A 25712-nucleotide genomic window follows, 5' to 3' on the forward strand; every position below is an offset into this window, starting at 1 on the left:
CTTTTCTTTGATATTTTTCCTCCTGTCTGAGAGCTTTACAGGTCTATTGCTTGTACTGTTTCTACAAAGAATGTTTTTCTCCTCTAAAAGAAAGAAAATTATTACCGTAATACTGAAAAGGCCAGCATCTGGCCTTTATATATATATACATATATCACACACACTCATATATATATATACACATACACACACACAACTAAGTTTTGTGTCTTTTCTAGAATAGGAGGTTAAGAAATAAGAAGGAGAGTATTTTAGGTGTGTGTGCCTTAAGAATGCATGCATTTCAAACATTATGGCAAGGGAGGGGTAGTGTATTGCTAAGAGACTATGTCAAAATAGGGGCCAAGTCTCCTCAACTGTAAGCCCCAAGGTCTGTTCTTAAGCAAAATCTAAATTCTCTACATAGAGAGAGTAGGTGGGGTAAGTTAACACTTGAGCATAAGATGAAATGTAACTTTTCTGCTCCTATGGCTTTGATTTTTCCAAATCATAATCATGAATAGAATAATGCAGCTTATTTATTGCCTTTGGAGTCTGGCCAATTTCACTTAGAAAAATGAACTTAGTTGTCCTTCAGGCACTTAAAAGAATCAGTTTACTTTGTATTGGTGAGTAGTATTTTATTCTTTTACTGTATCTGTTTGGTTTTTGTTCACTGATTAAAGGTATTTTGGTAGTTTCTTTTTCTGTTTTTCTTTCTCTTTTCTTTCATTTATTCTTTCTTGCTTTCTTTTTTTACCTAAAATGCTGTTATATAAAAATTTGTGTTTAGGATTCTTTGTGGATGTGAATTTTCATTTTACTGGGTAAATACTTAGATGTAGAATTGTTTGCATGTTTCCGAATCTGTCAAAATAGCTGTCCTATTTATCATTTCAATAGCCATCAGTGTTCCATATTTTCACCACTGATTTGTAGTTTTAGTTTCCTTAAAAATTGCTTAGTCAGCTCAGGGACAGCACCCAGTGTCTGAGTTGGATCCCTACAACAGACAAAAAAATGCTTAGTCATTCTAATAGGTATATAGTAGCAACTTATGGTTTAAATTTTCATTTCATTTCTTGATATTGTTTTTAGTGGTATTGATTTATAATGTACTATGTGAGTTTTTGGTTTCTTTGTATGTTCTTTCCCCATGAGATAACCCCTGTTTTCACTATATTTGATGTCAGTGTCCTGCATCTTGTATATACATTATTCTAATTTGGGGAGGAGAAGGGAAATAACAAAATGCTTAAATAAGTATACAGGTTGACCCATTGTAACAATGAGATGTACAAGACACTATATTAAAAACAAACTTTACAATTTGGGGGGCTGGGAGGGAGAAGGAGGAGTTGAGGAGGTGGGAGGGAAGGGATGGTAGGGGAAAAACAAAGGAGGAACTAACAATGCTCAATAGGAAATGTACTCATTACCTTACTCATGTATCTGTAACCCCTCTGTGCAGTATTTTTACAATAAAAATATATGGAAAAAATTGTGTTTAGCGTCTTTCCATAGGCTTACTTTCCATCTCTATATCTTCCTGTTTAAAAGTGTTGCCTATGCTTTGTTAGTTGTGTGTTCAATTATTGTTGAATTTTAAAGATTCTCTAAAAACATATATGGATACAAGTTCCTTAAAAATTGTATGAATTGGTGCTCCCTTTGGCAGTATATATACTAAAATTGGAATGATACATAGATTAGCTTGGCCCCTGCACAAGAATGACACGCAAATTCATGAAGTGTTCCCTGTTTTGTCCCCTATGACCCAGCAATCCCACTTTTGGGCATTTACCCAAATGATCACAAACAAGACCATACTAAAGCTACCAGCACAACTATGTTTTTCGCAGCATTATTTACCACAGCTAAGCTATGGAACCAACCCAGATGCCCCTCAGCAGATGAATGGATCAAGAAAATGTGGTATATATACACAATGGAATTCTATGCCTCCATCAGAAAGAATGACATTGCCCCATTTGTTAGGAAATGGAAAGACTTGGAAAAAATTATATTAAGTGAAGTAAGCCAGGCCCAAAGAAATATAGGTCCCATGGTTTCCCTTATTTGCAATAACTAGTATATGTCTGAGACAAGCAGAAAAGGTCAAAAGCTATGTACATATGACCATATAAGATGATGCTAAGTGAAATGAATCCCAAAAGGTTTTATCTTTGTTGCTGCTGTTTTTAATGTACTATGTGATTTTTTTGTTTCTTTTACATGTTCTTCCCCCATTTTCATATTTGATTCTGGTGCCCTGCATCTTGTATATACACTTTTATAATTTGGGGAGGGGAAGGGAAATAACAAAATGCTTAAACAGGATACAAGTTGACCCATTGTAACAATGAAATGTACAAGACAGTATGTTGAAAACAAACTTTACAACTTGGGAGAGATGGTAGGGGAAAAACAAAGGGGGGGTAACAATGCTTGGTAGGAAATGTACTCATTACCTTACTCATGTAACTGTAAGCCCTCTGTACAGTATCTTTACAATAAAATATATATTAAAAATTGTATTAATTGAACATATTTTCTGTCTGTGGCTTGTCTTCTCATTGTCTTACTAAAATTTTGCTTAAAGTTTTACTTTTTATTTTGATGTAGTGTAATTTACAAACTTTTTTGGTTTGTGATTTTTCCAATAGTCTCTAAAAATTCATCACCAAGTCCAAAGCCACACATATTTTTGTCCTTTCTAGGATTTTTATATGCCATGATTCTTTTGTATTGTGTCTTTATGAGATTTATGAGTTTTGAGTTGATTTTTGCATATTCTGTAAGATTTACCCCAAGGCTTTTTCCCTCCATGTAAAGATCAAATTATTCTAGATTCACTTTCTTAAAGAGTCGTACTTGTTGCATAGAATTTTCTTTGTATCTTGGTAAAAAATCAATTGATCATGTTTGTGAGATTATTTATAGTGTCTTTCTTTTGTCATCATAGATTGATATATTTGTCCTTTTGTCTAAACTACACTGTTTTGATAATCACACCTTCAAGTAAGTCTAAAAATCAAGCAACAATGTAAAGTATAGATCCTCTGACTTTTTTCTTCTTTTTAGAATTATTTTGATTATTCTATTTCTTTTGTTTGTGGTATGCATATTTTAGAATTCAGCTTGTCATTACTTTCCCAAAAGAGCTTGCTGGGATTTTGAGCACTATTAAGTTGAGCTGATAGATGAAACTGAAATGTAATAAATTAATTATATGAAAGTTTCCAACCATTGAATATATGTCTGTGTTTAGATACAGCTTGGTTCTTTCACACTATATTTTTTAACTTGCAATCTCTGCACACCTTTTCTTGGCTAACTCATTAATTTGGTTTTCATGCAAGCACATATTCTAATATTAATTTTTGGTATATAGAAATGTAATGCTCTATATAACTCTATATTATTTGGATACACAAGCATCTTTTCTTGCTCACTTCTTTTTTCTTTATTAGCATATATTAATTTTACAATGAGGTTTTATTGTGATATTTCCCATGCGTATAAAGTACTTTGATCAAATCTACTCCTCGGCTGAGAAGGTGGCTCAGTGGTAGAGTGCTTGCCTTGCATACATGAGGCCCTGGGTTCGATTCCTCAGCATCACATAAGCAGAATAAGCCAGAAGTGGCTCTGTGGGTCAAGTGGTAGAGTGCTAACCTTGAGCTGAAATGATGAAGGACAATGCCTAGGCCCAGGGTTCAGGCCCCACAGTCGACACCCCGCCAAAAATCTACTTCTCTCTGTCACTTCTTTAGACCTTGTTTGGAGATTTTTTTAAAAAAACATAGATAATTATATTGTCTACAGAGCATGACAAAATCATTTTCAACCCTGAGATATAGTCTATGTGCAGGGAAACAGTCCCTCAATCACCTCACTTACAATACCTCATACACACCTGTGTCTGCACACCTGTGTCTGCACTCATTATGTTGTGATATAGGAGTCTTTATTTACATGATTTTCATTCCTCCATTGAACTATCATAGCTCTGAGGCAGGGCTGTTAAATTCCATGCACTTATTATCCATGTACTTATTAAGATACCAGCTACAGGAGTGGAATGCATTAACTGCTAAATGACTAAAACATAGGGAAAGGAAGGATGAGAGAAGGAGTCAAGGAAGAAAGTAAATATGAAAAAGGAAGGAAAAAATAAAAGAATGAATGAAGTCGTAAAAGGAAAAGTCAAAGTCAGAATTTTAAACTACCAATTTGAGAGGCAAAGAAACATAGTTCATTTTTGTTGTTGTTACTGATCTTTCACTCTTCCTCATGTTGCTCACCAAGGGGAGGAGAGAATTAAATTTGTCAATTGAATATTTCCATGTCTTCCGGTTGAAATGACTGATTGCCTTTGAGCAACTTGGTATATTTGGGCAAATGTTTGGTCTTTCTGATGTCTCTCTCCACCATAATCTTCACCTGGATGATGGAATTGCACAAAGCCTGCATACAAATGGAGAAAGCCCTGATGTCCAGGAAAGCAATGTGACATTAGACTTCAATGACTCACCTTTGACCTGCTCTGTGGCATCCATTAATTGCTTTATATTGACTACTCTGTAACATCACTCTGCCATCTGTAGAGGTGACTAGACTGTCCTTGACTTGGTTAGGACCTGGAAAGTTCCTTTAATTCAGCTCAAATCAGGTCTTACGAGTCCCAGTGATAATTTTTACTGTAATTTTTAGTTTCTTCTGCTCTGCAGTATGGTGAATAGAACCCTAGACTAATATCTATATCATTTTGCTGTCTAGCACACTCATTCTACTGTCAGGGAAAAGTCAGTCCAGCCCTGTTTGTTACATTAAAATGACTTAAATGTACTAATACAATTATCATTAACAACTGGATTATAATTAACCACTATAATATATACATTATTCATTGTAAATTAGTTGACCATGATTAAAATAAATGGTTTTTGTTACTTATGTTGTGAATTATTATTTAAATAAGTATTGCTTCATTATGCTAAAATTCATAATTGCCTATTTCTTAAAATTTATAACCTCATTTTGTTTCTTTTTAGTATTAATAATAACCTTTTGTTTATGGTGATGATGTTAGTTTTCATTTGTGGCTTAGTCAGAAGGTTTCTTTTGAGGTAGCTATAAAAAAGGAGACATTTTTAGTTGGGTCTTTGTATCAGGGAAAACTTATATAAATTTCAGGATAATGTTAATAACAATGTAAATCCTGGAACCTTCATCTGTGGGTTGAAATCCACATTCATTACTTACTGACTGTATCGTCTTATGAAGCTACTTCTCTGGGCCTGAATTTCTGCATCTGCATAATAATGTGAGAATGGTACCAACATCACTTTGTTAGTGTAAAGTTTAAATGAATTAATATATCTGAAGTTCTTAGGAAAGAACCCGGAATGTGTGTGTGTGTGTGTGTGTGTGTGTGTGTGTGTGTGTGTGTGTGTGTGTGTGTGTGTGTGTGTGTGTGTGTGTGTGTGTGTGTGTGTTGTTTTTATATCCATGGATATGACAAACCTGATTGGAAAGTTTTTAGAATGAAAGACTTTTGTATAATGGAAAACCCTTATTCTACCAATTAAGGAGTTACAAAGATTGCCTAACTTTATGCCAGAATGTATATGGGATGTCAGAATGCATCCCAGCCCATCTTCTAATTTCACCTGTTTGGTTTTCTTTAGTGCTCACCTTATTATTACCACTTAAGCAAATACAATAAAGGACTATGAAGATCTGACCTTCAGAGAAAGAGGAGGTACAGGTTCTGTTTGCAGAAATACATCACAGCGCAATCAGAAAAGTTGCAGAAATAGCCATTTATGCAAACATCTCAAATCTTTCCTATCATGGGAAATCTATCACTGTCTCTAGGTTTTAGAGAAAATGAAGAAAAGTTGAATAGTGGTTGACCAATATGTAAGAGTTAAGACAGGAATACCATGTGTCTTTCCTTCTAGAGGCAGATAATGTCCCAGTGTAGATAACTTAGATTGCTGTCAAGACCAAACAATCCTCACCTCATTCATTCATGGATTTACACTTTTTTTTTTGGTCAGTTATGGTACTTGAACTCAGAGCTTGGGTACTGTTCCTGAGCTTCTTTTGCTCAAAGCGATTGTTGTACCACTTGAGCTACAGTACCATGTGCTGTTTTCAGGTGGTTAATTAGAGATAAGTCACGGACTTTTGAACGACAGTCCTCAGATCTCAACTTTCTGAGTAGCTATGATCACAGGCATGAGCCACCAGTGCCTAGCTTTACAAGTCGTATCTGTTTGTTCACCATTAGACCATGAAGTCTTCTTGTGACCCTTTCCTGTTTACTAATTAAATCAGTTAATGGATTACATTCCCTTGGTCTCATTCATGTTGCTAAGTTATCCAATTGGTTAACACTCCACACACATACATACACATTTAAGAGTGAAGTTAATCTTTACAACTTCTATGAATTCACTTTTGCACGGGCAATCAGAATACGCCTCTCTGGCTTGTGGGGCTGGCGCTTTCCTTAAATTTGTACAGTAATTGTGGTCTCGTTAGGAGCTTCTTAAGACAAGACGATTCAAAATAAATAATGCTGATTAGACACCCTCCCAAGAAAGAAATAATAGGAAAGGATCAAGTGATAAATGAAATGAATGGGATGCTGTCAAAGCAAATGGTGACAAATGGCAGGCCCACGCTATTGCTCACCCGGGCAACTCCTCGTGCTGGTCAGTTCCATTTGTAATTGTGTTTCCGTGTTCTGCAGTCCAGTCATTTCATTGAAACTCACCGTAACATTAAAGTGATAAATGAGGAAGAAGCAGGTTGTCTAATCAGCAGATGGGCAGCCATGCTGCTCGAATCAAAGGGGGAGCCATTTCACTTCTTTACCATATTCATAATTAAGAAATTGGAAGGATCATTTTGGTTTGGAGGAAAGATTGCCAAATGCACAATTGTTCTATTTCCTTTCTTTTCCTTATAAATTTCCTCGGTACTTTTGTTCTCTTTAAAGTAATCACCCTATAATTCTGGTCACCTGAAAAGAAAATAAGAACTGCAGTGTCAGTGTTATAACAAGATTGTTTTAACAGCTTGACTAGTAGCTGTTTCAGAAAAAATTAATATTAACTGGGAACTGTCCTGCTGGGACATGCAAGGCCTGCCGTTCTGTAGAGGTTTCTGGATTTTGTAACTCCTAGGTAAATTCCTAGTTGACATTATACAAATCTTGTAATAGAAATATTTCAAAAAAATACATACATAACATTTTGCTCGAAATATTCACTAATAAGTCTATGGTAACGAAATGGTCGGCCATTTCTGCAGAGTCCATTTGACATTTGTTCTACTGAACAAATTTACTAAGCAGTAAAGTTTATTCAAGTAGCAATTTATTATTCAGTGGCTATTGTTCAAGTAGCAGAATTACTTTTTGTTGACTTTTTGGAATCCCAAAGCGAACCCTAAGATATGTATTCAAATGTTTTTTTTCTTTCATGCGATTGTTTCTAACACATTTAGAAGATTATTTTTTTGTTGCTTTGTATGTCCCTCCCCCACAGTATAACCCCTGCTTTCACTGTATTTGATGTCGGTATAATTTGTGGAGGGGAAGGGGAAAAACAAATCGTTTAAATAGGGATACAGGTGGACCCATTGCAACAATGAGATGTACAAGTCGTTATGTATAAAACAAACTTTATAACTTTGGTGCGGGAAGGGGGGGAGGATGGGAAGGGATGGGAAGGGGAAACAAAGGAGGAGGCTACAATGCTTGATAAGAAATGCACTCATTATCTTGCCCATGTAATTGTAACCCCTCTGTACAGTATTTTCACAATAAAACAAACAAACAAAAAAACCCAAAATGGTCGGCCATTTCTGCAGAGTCCATTTGACATTTGTTCTACCGAACAAATTTACTAAGCAGTAGTTTATTCAAGTAGCAATTTATTATTCAGTGGCTATTGTTCAAGTAGCAGAATTACTTTTTGTCAACTTTTTGGAATCCCAAGGTGATTTTCTTCTAGTTCAGAAATAACTTCTTTTCCACAAGATTAACAAGGTTAAAATGGTAAATGTTTGAGGTGATGGATAATTCAATCAACCTTTTCTGGTCATTCCATGTTACCTATGTGTTAAATAGCACTGGTACTCATAAATATGTACAATCATTATATGTTAATTAAGCGTCCATTACTATTAACAATTTTTATTATTATACCATACTTAAAGTAAGTTTACAAATTTTAAAAAATGATTAACATGCTTTGCACTTTGGTGTGTTTCATTTGCTTTTATTTTCAGCCAGACCAGTATGAGGTTCCGTTCAATTCTGTATTCTTTTGTTTTTTTCTTTGATGTCTTTATATCAGAAACATGATCCCAAATGCCACTGGTTCTGCTGTGTACACCTTTATGTTGGATTCCTCTTTTCAAAATGTTTTACAATGTGTTACTTTTCACCTGCCTGTCTTATTCACTCTTTCAAGCTGTTTGTCCAGCTTGTTTTGAACAACACCACAAGCTACACTGTTTGTCTGAAATCCTGCTTCTTTGCCATGATTTTCAAAACAACAGTGTGAACTCCCTCTTGTTTGGGTTGCTGAGCACAGTATGTCTAATGGAAGTGCTAATAAGACAAAAAGAGACATCTGTTGACTTAGATTTGTGTCAAGTAGGTGTTAGAGGCAGTAGGTTTGATCAGGATACACTTCATATATGGAAATGTCATAATAATCATCCCCGTGTGTCACTAATATTTGTTAACAAAAATAGTTTTTAAAAAGTTAGCATTGTAAGTCCATTTATGGAAGAACAAAGTGATAAAATTTAGAGGAAAAGGTAACAAAACATTCCCCACCCACACACACACAGTGATTTGGAATGTAATTACTGCTTTGAGTAACTTAATTTTCCCCATTTTCTTCTTTAAAAAAAAACTCATTGGTTTCTAGTTGACTTCCAGTTTTCAACTTCAGGAGCCATTTTTTCCCACGTAACACTGATAACCCATCAGGAATGAACTGGGTACCTTATTGGTTTATCCTAACAGTACGCAGTCTATACTGTGTATTATAACCCAAACACCTCTTCATTGTACATTGCTGGCTTGACCGTCTCCCTCTGCAATGCTTCTACCTTTGAGGGAGGGGCAGATTTATATTCATTTGCCATAGGGAAAGTGCTCACACCAGGGCAAACTCCTAGTGGTTTTGTTGAGGATGTAATTCCACTGCAGTGGGCAAGGTGGGTGTCTCCATTGGATCTCTTAAGGTGAATATTAAGTTGTGTGGTCCTGCCCGTGGATGGATGGTGAAAGTGGTACTTCTTGGAACCAACTTACAAAACCAAGACAAAACCAAAAGAGTAGCTTGAATCATTGTTAATGTAAACGTGTCCTGGATTTAATTTCCTGCTTTCTTTTTTTTTCCTCAAACAAGAAAAATGCTCTTGACACTACTTCTATCAAAGACCTTATAATTACTTAGAAGCAATATTCTCAATGGACCACAATGCACTGTCAATGGATTTATAGTTTAGTGAATAAAATCGTATGGAATCTGGTAAGATAGTCTCAATCATCTAAGAGGCTCAAATTGTGCTTGTCACTAAAATTGTTCCTTAGTTGTGACAAAGATTTTAACACATGCATAGTGTACTAGGAAGGGTCTGAATTTAGTTAGATGTACAAAAAGATTGGCAATCAGTTCTAAATGGGAATGGATCAAGCTCCGAGTTTTAAATTGGAAAGCATGGGGCTTTTGCTTAACCTCAAAATCAGAAGAAAAGGCTAATTCAGGATCTGAGTTCTTTTCAACATTTTCTTGAAAAAAAATATCTGGAGGATTCTCTTTGTTTGAAGATGAGTGATGTTCTGAAAGTAGACATCACTTCATCCTTCATTTTTAATTAATAAGAATAGATGTATTTGTTGATTCATGATGAGGTTTATTTTTTTCACATTTTTTCAAATGTCATTATACTCTTAATCATTTTTCCATTAAAAATTATTATTAAGTGCTTGTACAAAAAGTTGTAATTCTATGTATCAGGTGGTGAGTTCTCCCTGATTTTCCCCTTCCCAGCCTTATCCTCATTTTACCTAGTTCAATTTTTATATAATGTACATTGAACAGGATGATTGAATTTGCTTGCATTTTCTTTACAAAGACTATTAGTAACGACGATCAAACAGAATGAGATCCTCTCTTTGCTCAGGTTTGGTTCTGGCAGCCCCGCTGGTAGAAAAATGAGAGGAACTGAAGTCCAACACAACATCCCATGTCAATGGTCCAAGTTGTTCAAGAGCAACATGTAAGGTTTACTTAGCATTCAGCATTTGGACACAAGCTCATTATTTCAGCTAGATTTAAATGTACAGGAGCTGTACACAATTTAGCTGAGCCTAGAACAAAGAATTTATATATGTAGTAGGTGAAAGATAATGGAGATGATTTTGAGGCTTGAATTTATTTTCCAAACAAAGTCTTAATATTTTTTAAAGTAAACTTTATGGAGTATATGGTTTCACTGATAACCTCAGCTTCAATAACCTTAGCACTTGGGATACTTAGCAACTGAATAATGTAGCCTATTATTATACATGGTTTCCTTGATAAAGGGCAAAAATTACATTTCAGCTTCTGCTCCATCTCTTGCATCTTTGCTAAATTGTCTCTGGATTAGTGTCATTAATCATATTTTTTGTAGACAAAGAAATGAGATACACAGTAAGGAGCAATTTTTTAAAAGATTTTAAAAGTTTAGAAGATAAAAGTAAGATTTTACTTTTTTCACTGCTAGTTTAGAGCCATCTTTCAAGAGAACACATTTAGTCATTTACGAACAATTTAAGGAACCACAATGATAAAAATAGAAAATGCTCCCATTCTCTACTAGCTTTTCTTTATTCATAAAGAAATTGCTAAAATAATCATTCATTATAATCATTTACTACTATTGAAGTTAATGCTTTCATTATAAAAGTGTTTTTATTTTAAGATGCAAATTATATACAGGTGAGTTGAAGATAGAATCAACTAATTTGGTTGCAGGGAAATAATTTAACATTCATTTCTGTCAGTCAAGCATCCTTCATTATGGAAGCTGTCTGATTCTTCTCTTCAAATACTGAAGACCTGGGCAAAATGCATCTCATCACAAGGCCAGTCAATGGAGTTGTAATGCATGTTCAAAAATAAATCACAGTGTAAAAGTGAATCACATTTCTATAAGTAATGAATCAAAGGTATACTTTAAAATGTCATTTATATTCCCCACAAGCACTCTTGTATAGTTAGGGAAGAGAATAGTTAAAAAGATGAGTAAGGTCTGAATGGGGAGAATTATAAATTTCAATTAAGGAACTGGAATAAGATCATCATAAATTTATATGTTCATCACATATACGAGCGTAGCCATTTAACATTGTAAAAATAGCCATCAAAATGAATTGAAACAACATCTCAACAGCTTTTGCCTGGAGCTCGTCAAGCTGATTTTAACATTCATGTGATAGAAAATACAGCCAAGAATAAGCATGTGAAGTTTAGCAAGAAAGGATGAAGCCAGGATCTCGTTCTAGCCAAAGGCAAAAATAGATGATGATAATAATCAGTGAAAATCCAAATAAACAGTCAATTTCAATTAATAATCAAATAGAAAACCACTTTGGAAAGCAGTATGGAGGTTCCTCAAAAGACTTCACATAGAGCTTCCCTATGACCCAGCAATCCCACTTTTGGGCATTTACCCAAATGTTCACAAACAAGACCATACTAGAGCTACCAGCACAACCATGTTTATTGCAGCATTATTTACCATAGTTAAGATATGAAACCAACCCAGATGTCCCTCAGTAGATGAATGGATCAAGAAAATGTGGTATATATACACAATGGAATTCTATGCTTCCATCAGAAAGAATGACATTGCTCCATTTGTTAGGAAATGGGAAGACTTGGAAAAAATTATATTAAGTGAAGTAAGCCAAGCCCAAAGAAACATAGGTCCTATGGTTTCCCTAATTTGTAATAACTAGTATATGTCTGAGTCAAGCAGAAAAGGTCAGATAAGTTGATATTAGGGGAATGAACCCCAAGCTAAGTATTTAAATTTTTTCTTTCATGCAATTGTTTCTAACATATTTATAAGATGATTTCTATGTTGCTTTGTATGTCCCTCCCCCACGGTATAATCCCTGCTTTCACTGTATTTGATTTTGGTATAATTTGTGGAGGGGAAGGACAAAAACAAATCGTTTGACTAGGGATACAGGTGGACCCATTGCAACAATGAGATGTACAAGTCATAATGTCGAAAAACGAACTTTACAACTTTTGTGGGGGGGATCAGGTGAGGGGAGGTGGGAGGAGTATGGGAAGGGATGGGAAGGGTAAACAAAGGAGGCTGCAATGCTTGATAAGAAATGTACTCATTATCTTGCCCATGTAATTGTAACCCCTCTGTATGGTATTCTCACACATACACACAAAAATTACAGAAAAGATGCCTGGCCAAAAAAAAAAAGAAAAAAGGAAAGAAAAGAAAAAGAAAAATTTAAATTCCTTGGCCAGACATTAAAATTCTTCATAATAAAAATTTAATCTTACAGAAAATTTAAAATCACGCTATCTTACATCACAAATAAAATAAGAAGAGATTTCATGTCTGTTAAAATAAATTTAACTTCTTAAAGAGTAGCTGCTAGAAAACCGTGGAAAGAGTAGTTAATTTTCATAAATGAATCCACATTTTAACATATATAATCAGAAATAAACACAATGATACTTATCTATAATTCATGAAAAAGGAGGTCTAAATTAATGAAAGTGTACATTAATAAGGATTCATTGCAACAATGAGATGTACAAGTCGTTATGTCGAAAACAAACTTTACAACTTTGGTGGTGGGGGAGGAGGATTGCATGGTGGGATGGGGGGGATGAGAAGGGATGGGAAGGGGAAACAAAGGAGGAGGAACAATGCTTGATAAGAAATGTACTCATTATCTTGCCCATGTAATTGTAACCCCTCTGTACAGTATTTTCACAATAAAAAAAAAGGATTCTTTTGCCAGACACTGGTGACTTGTACCTGTAATCCTCGCTATTCAGGAGGCTGAGATCTGAGAATCACATTCTAAAGTCAGCCCCATCAGGAAAGTTCATGAGACTCTTTTTTTAAAAATTTTTTATTTTTTATTGGGAACATACTGTACAGAGGGGTTACAATTACATGGGCAGGATAATGAGTACATTTCTTATCAAGCATTGCAGCCTCCTTTGTTTACCCTTCACATCCCTTCCCAGCCTCCCCCCGCCCCCCCATCCAATTTCCCCCCCCACCAAAGTTGTAAAGTTCATTTTCGACATGACAACTTGTACTTCTCATTGTTGCAATGGGTCCACCTGTATCCTTATACAACTGGTTTTTCCCCATCTCCTCCACAAATTATACCGACATCAAATACAGTGAAAGCAGGGGTTATACTGTGGGGGAGGGACATACAAAGCAACAAAGAAATAATCTTATAAATACGTTAGAAACAAATGCATGAAAGAAAAAAAATTTAAATACATATCTAAGGGTTCATTTTCCTAACTTCACATTATCTGACCTTTTCTACTTGACTCATTCATATACTAGATATTGCAAATAAGGGAAACCATAGGACCTATGCTTCTTTGGGCCTGGCTTACTTCACTTAATAGAATTTTTTCCAAGCCTTTCCATTTCCTAACAAATGGGGCAATGTCATTCTTTCTGATGGAGGCATAGAATTCCATTGTGTATATATACCACATTTTCTTGATCCATTCATCTACTGAGGGGCATTTGGGTTGGTTCCATATCTTAGCTATGGTAAATAATGCTGCAATAAACATAGTTGTGCTGGTAGCTTTAGTGTGGTCTTGTTTGTAAACATTTGGGTAAATTGCCCAAATGACCCAATGCTGGGTCATAGGGGAGCTCTATGTGAAGTCTTTTGAGGAACCTCCATACTGCTTTCCAAAGTGGTCGAACAAGTTTACACTCCCACCAACAATGAAGTAAGGAATGGCAAAAATCAAGAACTCTAATAACAACAGATGCTGGAGGGGATGGGAACAGAAGGGAACCCTACTCCATGAGACTCTTATCTCCAATTAACCAGCAGAAAATGGGATGTGGAACTGTGGCTCAAAGTGGTATTCTTTCCCATATGATCAACAAAGGAGATCAAAACAAAATAAGATATCACAGTCCTAGATTGGCAGAAATGATTAAGTCTGATATTTATTTGTAAGCAATCTTCGCAAATTAAGGACACTAATATTTTTTCTAAATGTGTTACAAATATTTCTTTATATTTTGACTTTGTATCTTTTTCCCTTGAGAAAGATCTTTCTAATTTTTTATGAAGTCCAAAAGATTTAATGCTTTGACATTCATTTTTCTTTTGTAATTCATAGTAATGGGACTCTTATGCTGTCACATTATTAATTTATTCTTTTCCATGTCCTCTTGTACCAATCAGACTTCCATGCATAATGTTGAATATCAACATTAAAAGTTAGCTCTTGTATTTTTGGTTCTTGCAGGATCTTAAAATAATTTACAATTTACTGTCTTTCTCGTAGGCTTATTGTTGTTGTTGTTGTTTGTTGGTCATGGGGCTTGAACTCTGGGCCTGGGCATTGTCCCTTAGCTCTTCAGCTCAAGGCTGGTACTTGACCCCTTGAGCCAAAATGCCACTTCCGGTTTTCTGGTGGTTTATTGGAGATAAGAGTCTCACAGACTTTCCTGCCTGGGCTGGCTTTGAACCAATATCCTCAGATCTCAGCCTCCTGAGTAGCTAGAATTACAGGTATGAGCCACTGGCGCCCAGCTTTCTAGGCTTATTTTTTTAATCCATTATTTATTACACTTGGGTAATTTCCTTTAGCCCTAACTCATGAACTGTTCTTTGGTTGGTTTGGTTTTGCTTTTATCATGAATGGATGTTGATATTCACTGCAGCTTTCAACATATCTATTGAAAAATGATTTTTCTGGAATGTGTTAATATGCTAAATTACAGCCATATATGTTCAGTGATGAAGAGATCTGTATTCCTGAATTCATGAATTGTGACAGCAATATATTATCCCACAAGCAACAAGAAAACAGGAGTGAGCTTAGGTCCTATGTAACTTGTTTGTATGTGTGCATATGTGTGCATGCATGTGTGTCTGTGTGCATGTATAAAACAACAGGAGAACCATAACTAATAAGAAAAGGTGAAATGCACTGGCATTTACTACCTGCTAGACATTCTATGTGGCAATCACTTTTAACATTCACAACAAACTTTTGAGAAGGTGTCTTTTTGCAAATTAAAGTCCATCAGGCACCAAGTTGCTGGGGTTTTGGTAGCATTAAGAGAGCAGCTGTTTGACATCTATCCCTTTGATTTATCAGTGTGTTATTATACTTTCTCCCAGAGGTTCAATAGAAAATTGTCTTTCACCATTTAAGAGAGATGTCATCATAGTGAATTTTAATATTTACATTTTAAGGAAGTCATGTGTTATGCAAATGTAGGTATTTTCATACTTGACCTTTTATGGTAACTCAAATTCTCCACCAACCACACCCCTTCATTTGGGTGATTTATTTTCCCAGGGAACAGGATCTCTCATTATAGTAGAAAGACTAATAAATATGAAGTATAGTACAGCATTTCCCATTACAGCCAAAGTCTTAACTTCCCAAGATGTAGAACTATCTACCTTTGAGAAGTCTTTTGTCATGTCCTCATTTTTGCCTCTGAAGTAATTTATAGACCTTTATTTAATAAATACAGGAAAGCCTAAAAATTGTACACATCAATAGGATGCCATACAGAGTTCTTATATATATATTTAACCGTAGTTTAAATTAGGTGAAATATATCTAGCTTCTCAAGCATTTATCAGTTTTTGTGGTGGAAACCTTCAATAGCTTCTCTTTCCCTTTTTGAGATGTATAGTGCAATATGGTTTCTATGGTTACCATGTTGTACAACAGCCACTAGAATGACTTGTCCCTACTGAACTATAATTTGGCATCCATTTATCAAACTTCTCCACTCTGCTTCCCCTTCACTCTCAAATCTCTGGTAACCATCATGATACTCTGAACATCTATGAGATCAATGGGTTCTTTCTTTCTCTTCGGCCTTACTAGGGTTTGGACTCAGTAGGCAGGTACTTTACTGCTGAGGCATATCCTCAGCCCTGTTTTTCATTGCTTATTTTCGACATATTGGATCTAGCTTCCTTCCTGGGCATGTGCCTGGACTACAATCTGTCTATTTCAAGCTCTCTGTCATTGTTGGGATAAGAATGTGCCATCACATCAGTGTCCCTCCTTTGAGAAGGGGTCTTATAGACCTTTGTTGTTTTGTTTGGCCCCATTTGGCCTGGAACTGTGATCCTTTTGATTTCAGCCTTTCATGTAGTTTAAGATGACAGGTGTGCACTTCTGCATCTAGCTATTGGTTGAAAAGGAATCTCTTGAGCTTTTTTGCTTAGGCAAGCCTCGCAACTCAATCCCCCACACTCTGCCTCCCAAGTAGCTAGGATTACAGATGTGAGCCATAAAGCACTGGGCAAGTGATTAACTTTGTTTAGATCCCATATGTGAGTGAAATCTTTTGCCCTGCATCTTTCTGTGCCTTACTTATTTCACCTAGGATAATTTTGTCCAGTTTTATCTATGTGGCTGAGTTGGCAGGATGACATCATTTCTAAATGTTGCCATTGCTTTTGACATGACTATGCCCAAAGGGAATTGAAGACATTAGAACTGGTGTTTCATTTCATCACTTTCATGAAGAGGCAACAGCAGAGCATCATTTAGACATTATTCACATTTTTGTTCTATTTATAAACTGTATCTGTGGTTTCACTTTGTCAGTGTGTGCTCCTGTAGAGTCCCAGGACAGAAAGTACTAAACTTGCACATTTGAAAGTATTTCATGTATACATCTAGCCACCTGAAAAAAAACTGAAGTTTTTATTGTTAGAGTTACAGTAGTTGCTTCTCAAAAGAGAAGTGCACTATTTTTGCTGAGTTGGGTTGTAAGTGTAAGGCATGCAACATCCATCTTGTAACCAACTCTAGTCAGACTCTTTAATTAATGGCTGGGGAATCTGCTTTATCTCTTAAAAGGATAAACTCTAATTGTGGTTCAAATTAAACAGTCTAATGAAAGTGACCACGAGGCAATTGATCAAAACTAATGGGTGAGTAGTTTTGCTTTAGTTAAGTAAACTTCTTGGTTGTTTAGCATAAATACTTTAAGGGGCTTAGCTCAGGTTATTGATGTATCAAAACCTCTAGAGAATGAAGAGCCAATTATTGTTGGGACTACTTTTAAAAGGTGGAATTGAGCTTAGAAAAACCATATTTCTTCACTTTTTTATTCAACAAATATTTATAACTTAGAATATATGCTATATATTGAGATGAAAATAAGAATAATACAGTCTATGAAAATAGAAAGTATAATAATGAGCTGAATGTCTGTGACTCATACCTATAATCCTAGCTACCCAGGATGCTGAGATTTGAGGATTAGGGTTCAAAGCCAGCCTGGGAAGGAAAGTCTATGAAACTCTTATCTCTAATTAATCACCAAAAAGCTAGAAGTAGAGCTGTGGCTGAAATAGTAAAAAGTGCTTGCTTTTAGAACCAAAGCTCAGGGACAGCACCTAGACCCTGAGTTCAAGGCCCAAGACTAACATACGTGCACGTGTGCGCACGCACGCACGCACACACACACACACACCTATAATAATGAAAAACAGTGAATTTAATCATTGTGAAATGATAGTTTTCAATGAATTCCATTCTTCATGTTTTACTTTTCATCTTCTTTTCTAAATTTTAACTCATTAAAGGTGTATTCTGAGTTAAGCACCCATGGTTCCCACCTGTAATCCTAGTACTTAGGAGGCTGAGAGCTGAGCATCACAGTTCAAAGCCAGCCTGGTCAGGAAAGTCCTTGAGACTCTTATCTCCAATAAACCACCAGAAAATCAGAAGTGGTGTTGTGGCTCAAGTGGTAGAGTGTTTGCCTTCAGTTGAAGAGCTTAGGGACAACGCCCAGGCCCAGAGTTCAAGCCCCATGACTGACAAAAAATAAATGTATTCTGTAAGAAAACAAGGTAAAGTGCTAATTGTTGTTATATTTTTATCTATAGATCATAGTTATCACTATAATTAAACTTACCATAATATTTGTCACAAGGGATCACAAGGGACAAGACTTGAGGGAGGTAAGGAGGTGATCCAGGTAGAAACCTGGTAGCATATTTAAAGTAGAAGATGAAATGCTTTAAGTAACTGAAAATATCTAGCAGTGAAGTATGCAGGAAATACAATGGATGCCAGTTTACCTGGAGCACAATGCTGACAAAACAATGATAAAGAAGAAACTTGAATCTTCGATGTGAGAGGAAAGGCAGAGGGACCACTTATGGACATCTATCTATCTATCTATCTATCTGTCTGTCTGTCTATCTATCTATCTATCTATCTATCTATCTATCTATCTATCTATCTATCTATCTATCTATCTATCTATCTATCTATCTAATATACCAGTGGGTATCAAACTCCAGTATGCATGTCAATTCCCACAAGGCCCAATCACAGAAATGCTCATCTAGTAGATCTGGAGATGCAATATATTTTCACTAGAATTTTAATTGGTACAAAGTACTCACTGCCAGAGATCCTGGTACTGGTTCTATTTAGTTAGTACTATAAGAAGTACTTCCAGTTTAAATGTTGGCCTGAGTACCATGGAACTGATGGCAGAGTTCTGAGCAGTGTCATGGCCTAAATTGCACTTGAAACCCAATTATATAGGCTCCCATGTTGGAACTGAATAAGAGAAGAGCAGTGTTGAGAATGGACAATGTGTTTGAGATCTGTCCAGCTGAGATAGAGAGAGTAGTGGTGTAGACGAGAGTTGAGGGTAACATAAGAGAGTTTGGTGACAGTGGAGTTTGGTGACTATTTATACATGGAAAGTAGGACAGAGTCAACATGGAAGAATGAGCTCAACTGATAGAGAAGGTTTCAGAGGAATAAAATATGGTTTAATCTCTGAGTCTCAGGTGTAGTTTCTTGTATGTCTTCATAATTTCTTAGCTCTGAAGTAGGTTAAAGAGAGAAGGTCTGATGTTAATCATTCAATTATTCATGAGACAGCTTCAAACAGACGTGCAAAATAAGTCACAAGAAAATCCCTGTTTTCTCTGATTCGAAGAACAGAAACAACTCTGTTTTTTTCTGTAACCATGCTGAAGAGAACTCCTGTACTTGGAGAATTTTTTTCTTATTTCATAGGTTGCAGAGTGGTTTATGATATTAGATACTCCAGGGATTGATTATTCAAAGGATTATTTCTTTATGTGTTGAAATCAGCAAAAAAAAAAAAAACACACACACCAAAAAGTTAGAGATAATTACTATGAGAAAGGAAATACAATTAGAGAGAAGAAAAGGTAGCAACATCACTGAGAAATAATAGGTGATAAAATCTTACAATATGGGAGGTGATTAAAGGGTGGAGAAGTGGGAAGAAGAATAGTCTGGACACTGAGTGGTAGAGTAAGGAGACAACTCAAACCAGATCCAGCCGATTGGGGATGTAGGAGAACAACCAGAACGGAGCCTGGCTCTTCCCGGACAAGAGGGGAAAAGAACAACAAAGACAAATGATTCTTGCCAATTATGAGCTATGTATGGACAAGACACATTGGGAAGAGTTCAGGAGTTGGGTAGCAATACTAGAAGGAGACTTAAGAATAAGAGATATATAGAGTTCTAGAGAGGCAAAATGTGTGAGAAGAAGGTAAACTAGGGATCTTGAAGTCTTCTGGTCTTTTGTACTAGTTGATACATAAAGAAATAAAGAGCCCGGTGATGATGGCTCATGCCTATAATCCTAACTACTCAGGAAGCTAAGTAGTTAAGGAATGCGGTTCGAAGCCAGCCTGGCAAGAAAGTCCATGAGACTTTTATCTCCAATAAATTGTTCAGAAAAAAGCCAGAAGTGGTGCTGTGCCTCAAGTAGTGAAGCACTAGCTTTAAGAAAAAAAAAAAGAGTCTCAGGGACAGTGCCCAGGCCCTAAGGGCAAGCCCTAGGACCAACATACACACACAAGTTAAATAAAATAAAATGAAATGAAATAATAAAAGAACATCTTGAAATTAGTCCTGGTAGATTGTGGAGATGAGTATGGTGGTTGGTTAGGACGAGGCTGGGAGGGTTTGGGGTGCCAGGGCTTTCTGTTCTAAGTAATTCTAGCATAAAGATTGTGGAGGCGTGGCCTTAATATATGGTGTCACTCAGGGTGCTGGAGAGGAATCTGGACCAGCCATAGTAAAAGGACTTTGGTAACTCTCTTGGTTATTCCAGTTGTGAAGTCTTTCTTTCCCTCTGATTTGTGTTGTCTGTAATCCAGTCAAAATGGATGAGGCAGAGAGTATTCTCTTCCCACCAGATTTTGGGTTCTGTTTCCTTCTCCTGATTTTGTTAAATCAGACCCATTGGGTCAACGCCACATATGACATACATAGAAGGGTATATCCATACATAGTCATTAAGTGTTTTCCTGGAGGTGTTGGCTACTGCTTCCATTTCTCTGTGGTGCTACAAAGTGATTTTCAAAACATACTACTTGTGGTCAAGGAAGAGGCAAAAATCTCCCCTAAACTATTTTGACAATACAGGTGTAAAAGACAGCTTTTCACAAATTCTACCTCTTCTAATATTGCAAAGCATTATATTTAATTGTGCTTTAGAGTTGTCATTAAATACATCTGTAGAATTTTCATTTTCCCCTTTGGTGATGATTTACATATTTGATAGTATTGCTTGGAAAATAATATATATTTTTTATGTGTTTGTGTATATGTGTGTTCAAGCATCCAGTATAAGTTTGTTAGCAAAGTTAGTTTCTGTTGTTAGCAAAAAAATCACTGCAAATTTTCTTTCTGATTTAATCCTATTCCTACATTTTTAATTTTGCAAATCATCATGCAAAAGGTCCCACGTTAGTCCTTTAATTTAACTATATTCAGTAAACTTATCAAATCCTATGCCCTCTCCTGCTTTATGATTATTGTAAAGCTTTTTTTTTCTGGGCAGCTAAAATTGTTACACAGACTTGGGTTTGAGAAACTATTCACATAATCCTATTTTTACATGTCTGCCCAGTCAAATCTTGGCAGAGAAAAGCATGAATTTATTGAACATCAACAACTGCCTTGTGACATTCAGATCTTGATTCCCCAAGAACTTCAATTTGCCATATGCCAAAGATATTTCTATGCATTAATTACAATTATGTGATAGCCTTTAATCACATTTTTAAACAGGCAGTTCTAGGGCAAAAGGGGCCATATATTTTTAAGCCAACTGGCAACAGAGATAATTACTTATGTGGATATGGTAAAGATAAAAGAACTCCCTTTTTGTGGGGGTGGGGGGTTGGTCGTAGGGCCTGAACTCTGGCCCTGGGCGCTGTCCCTCAGCTCTTCAGTCAAGGCTAGCACTCTACCACTTGAGCCACAGGACCACTTCTGGCTTATGTGGTGCTGAGGAATCAAACCCAGGGCCTCATGCATGTGAGGCAAACACTCTACCACTGAGCCTCCTTCCCAGCCCCAAAAGAACACTTTTTGCTAACTTCATAGGTGGAGGAAATGAAACAATTTTTTATAAGATCCCTTTTTTGCCAGCAAATCATGTTTTGTGGGTTTATTTTTCAAGCATGTGTACTTTGGAAGGTCATAAATAATAGTAACAAGAAGCAGGGCAACATCTATTAACACTGAGATATCGAAAAAATTAGTATCAAACTATGAGCTTGTCTTCACTAATGAGGATGTTAGGACGCATGGTATAGATTTTTGAAAGAAAATATGCAATGCATACTTTATTTCTATGTTACAGCTGAAAATTCAGTGAGGCAGTGGAAATCAGGAGATAATGAATTTTTTTAAACATACTGCCATTCTTCAAATAATGAGCCCTCCCGCCCACCCCAAAAGCAAGAAATAACCTCACAAGAAATGAAATGGAGCAGTGGACAGTTCTTTCCTTAGTGAGAGTGACAAAATTCTGCAAAACCACAAAACTGACAAATCGGAATTTTTCTGGATATATGTCACGTTTATTCCAATTTTAAGAGGGTTTTTTTTTAAAGTAATATTCACTTTTCTCACTGAGTATCTGCCTTTGAGGTGAGAGTGTAGATTAAGATGCATCATTTTGGGGGCATTTTTTTCATAAACAGGTTTTTAATTTCTCACCTGGCAGTCTATTTAGTTTGTTATCTGTTAAATATAAAAGATACTTTGGACTGGGTCCAATAACTCAAACCTGTAATCCTATCTATTTAGGAGACTGGAACAAAGGGATGGAATTTTTTGACCAGCCCAGGCAAAAAAAGTTCCAGAAACTCCATGTTGATAAGTGGCTGGGAGGCAGAGTGTGCTTGTAATCCCAGGTATAGGGGAAGCGCAAGGGTTCTGTAAGGTCACCTGTGCCTGTCATCCTCAGGAATGTGGGGAAGAAAAATAGGAGGATCACCACCTAGGGCATAATCTGAGACCCTACTTCGAAAATAACCAATGAAAAGGGGACTGGAAGTCTGCTTCAATGGTGGAGCTGTGATTTCAATCCCCAGTAATGGCAAATGAAAGGCACTTTGCTTAGCCTCTGGTCTCATTGTTCCATGCTCTGACATCTATCTGACAACTTTTTCCTAACATACTCAAAGCTCTTGTTTTGAAATGTAGGTCATTAATCTTTTCTTATCTAGTTTGTTTCCTCCAACCCACTTCATTTTTTTAGGATGCATCATGGCCATATTACTACATGTTGTTTTAATGTTTATAATTTCCCCCTGTACATTGTTCTTGCTGATTTATCAATGTTAGACATTTCAGGTTTTTAAATTTCCAGAAGAAAATCTGTCTAGTTGTAATAGGTCTCTCGAAACCAGCTGGATTCCCAACACATAGTAATATTTTCTGTGACTTTGACATGAAGAATGCAGTGCAATCTGAGTCCTTGTGAATTAATGGCTGCTGATATAAAGGTAACTGAAGATAGGTACTTTAAGAAGATGCTTCTTATTGCTCCAAGGAAAAAGTCAACTGCCTGGGTAGGACAATCAACTTTAACTCTATGTTGATTAGTATTGTAACTGCAATTAACTAAAGCTCCAACAAAAACTGGTATGAAGATGGTCAGATCTAGTTAATTTGCTTATATAGCAACATCAAACAAATATAAGCAGGAAGGTAAAAAATAAACCCAACGTAAATAAAAGGAATGAAAAAAGTAATGACTTGCCTAGAAATAGCAAGTCCTTCCAAAAATAGAGAAAAATTAAACCGAAAGCCAATTGCTTAAAAAAAATCAATATAATTGAAAAACATCTAGCAAGATAGAGAGAAATTACTAATATTAGGAATGAGAGAAGCCATCACTCATTGACATTAAAAGGACAATAAGGACAAAAAGGACCACCATAAACAATTTACGCACATAAATTTGCCAAAGCAAATGAAATGACCCAGTAGCTTAAAAATCACAAATAAGGTGTATGTTGGTGCCTCATTCCTGTAATCCTAGCTACTCAGGAGACTGAGATCTGAGGTTCGAGGTTTGAAGCCAGACTGGGCAAGAAAGTCCATGAGATTCTTTTCTCCAATTAATCACCAAAAAAAAAAAAAGCTGGAAGTGGAACTGTGGCTCAAGTGGTAGATTACTAGCCTTGAGCACAAGAGCTCAGACAGCACCCACATCTTCAGTTCAAGCCCCAGGACTAGTACACTCTCTCTCTCTCTCTCTCTCTCTCTCTCTCTCTCTCTCTCTCTCTCTCTCTCTCTTATCACAACTAATCAAAACTAGTTAATATAAGAAATAATCTGAATAGCTTTAGGATTAAGTTCAAAACAAAGCAACACCTTAAGGATTCAGGTGGACCTGTTGCAACAATGAGAAGTACAAAATGTCATGTCAAAACCAGCTTTACAATGTCGGTGTGGGGGGGGGTATGATTGGGTGGGGGGAAAGGGGGAGGCTGGGAAGGGAGGTGAGGGGTAAACAAAGGAGGAGGCTGCAATGCTTGGTAAGAAATGTATGCATTATCCTGCCCATGTAATTGTAACCCCTCTGTACAGTATGTTCTCAAATAAAATAAAATAAAATTAAAAAAAAAAAAGCAACACCTCCTGAAAAACAAATCACCAAGCCAAGTCAGTTCATTGTTCTGTTGGTGAACTCTATAACAGTTTAAGGAAAAAGATAACATGAATGTTGTGCCATCTCTTTCAGAGATTGAATTAGGGAATAGAAGTCAACTCATTTTAAGGTATAAGTATTGCTTTGTTAGAAACTAAGAGCAAAGGGAAACAAAGAGAACCAAATATGGAAAGAAAAACAAAATGACTATCTCTTGTTAATATAGATGGGAAAATATCATTAAAGTCTTGTAGCATTCAACAGCACACATAAACACTGCACCATGATCCAGTGAGGCTCACTGTGATACAAGGCTCTGTGAAAACTGGTGTTTGCACCATATTAGAGATCAAAAGAAGAAAACACCACTATTCTGTCAGTTGTTACAACAAAAGCAATTGACAAAATTCAAATCCATCTGTCAAAATTCTTGGGAATCTAGAAAAGTACTTCTAGAGCTAATGTGCATTCAGGTAATATGTTCCAAGGTTCAAAATCCAAAAGAAATCTGTTGTATTTGGAGGTTTTACAATTCATAACTGAAAATGCATAAAAACACCATGGTAAAGACAATAGCTCTGCAGTTGAGCAGTTTCTTATGTTTAGATGAGCACTTACCATATGATGCAGCAGTGCCACTCTTAGTTATTTACTCACGAAAAACAAAAAAATGTATGTCCAAAACAAAATCCTGTCCATGAATATTTATGATGCTTTATTCACAATTATCAAAATCTGCAGCAGCCCAAATTGGGGGACAAATGGGAACACATGTATGTGGTGGGATAGAAATGGAACAGCAAGAGAATAATAATGAAAAAAAAACCACTTATTTTCAAACAGGAATTAAGTAGAAGTGGAATTAAATCGAAATGGAACAGCAAGAGAATAACAATGGAAAGCCATTCATTTTAAAACAGGAATTATGGCTGAATTTTATTCATGGAAGCATGGATGAATTTCACACAGATGCTAAGTGAGAGAATCTAGACTCTTGAAGCTGCACACTATATGAATGCATTTATTCTACACAGTTTGGAAAGGAAAATCGAAAGAGAGAGAGAAAGCACATTTTAGGTTTCTGGGAATTAGAGTATAGGACTGACTACCAAAGAAGAGAGATGTCCTGTAATAGTAGAAATAGTCTGCATCTTAAATAAAATACAGATTGCATGATTATATATACTTAATCCAACTCAACAAACTGAATACCTGAAAAGGGTAAATTTTAATATATATATATATATACATATATATATATATCACAATGTAAACTATTTTAAGGCATTTATTACCAAAGGGGAATATATCAGAACAAACTTAATCTTAAATGAAATAATTTTCAGTTTAGTAAAGTGCTTCCCTAAAAAATACCTAATTGCTAATATCTGTATCACAATTACTTGTGAAAGACAACATTTTCCTCCTTGAATTTGGGGAAAATTCCAGCA

The 25712-nt window shown here is 36.0% G+C and overlaps 1 non-coding gene across 1 annotated transcript; it reads left to right on the plus strand.

The window, feature by feature from the left end:
- Positions 1 to 1641: 1641 nt before the first annotated feature.
- On the plus strand, positions 1642 to 1745 carry LOC138806443 (U6 spliceosomal RNA). Its single transcript, XR_011365884.1, has one exon. It is a non-coding gene; the product is annotated as a U6 spliceosomal RNA (small nuclear RNA).
- The last annotated feature ends 23967 nt before the right edge of the window (positions 1746 to 25712 follow it).

The sequence above is a fragment of the Dipodomys merriami genome, unplaced genomic scaffold, assembly GCF_024711535.1.
Source record: "Dipodomys merriami isolate MVZ:Mamm:240054 unplaced genomic scaffold, mDipMer1.0.p SCAF_4, whole genome shotgun sequence".
Taxonomy (NCBI): Eukaryota; Metazoa; Chordata; class Mammalia; order Rodentia; family Heteromyidae; genus Dipodomys; species Dipodomys merriami.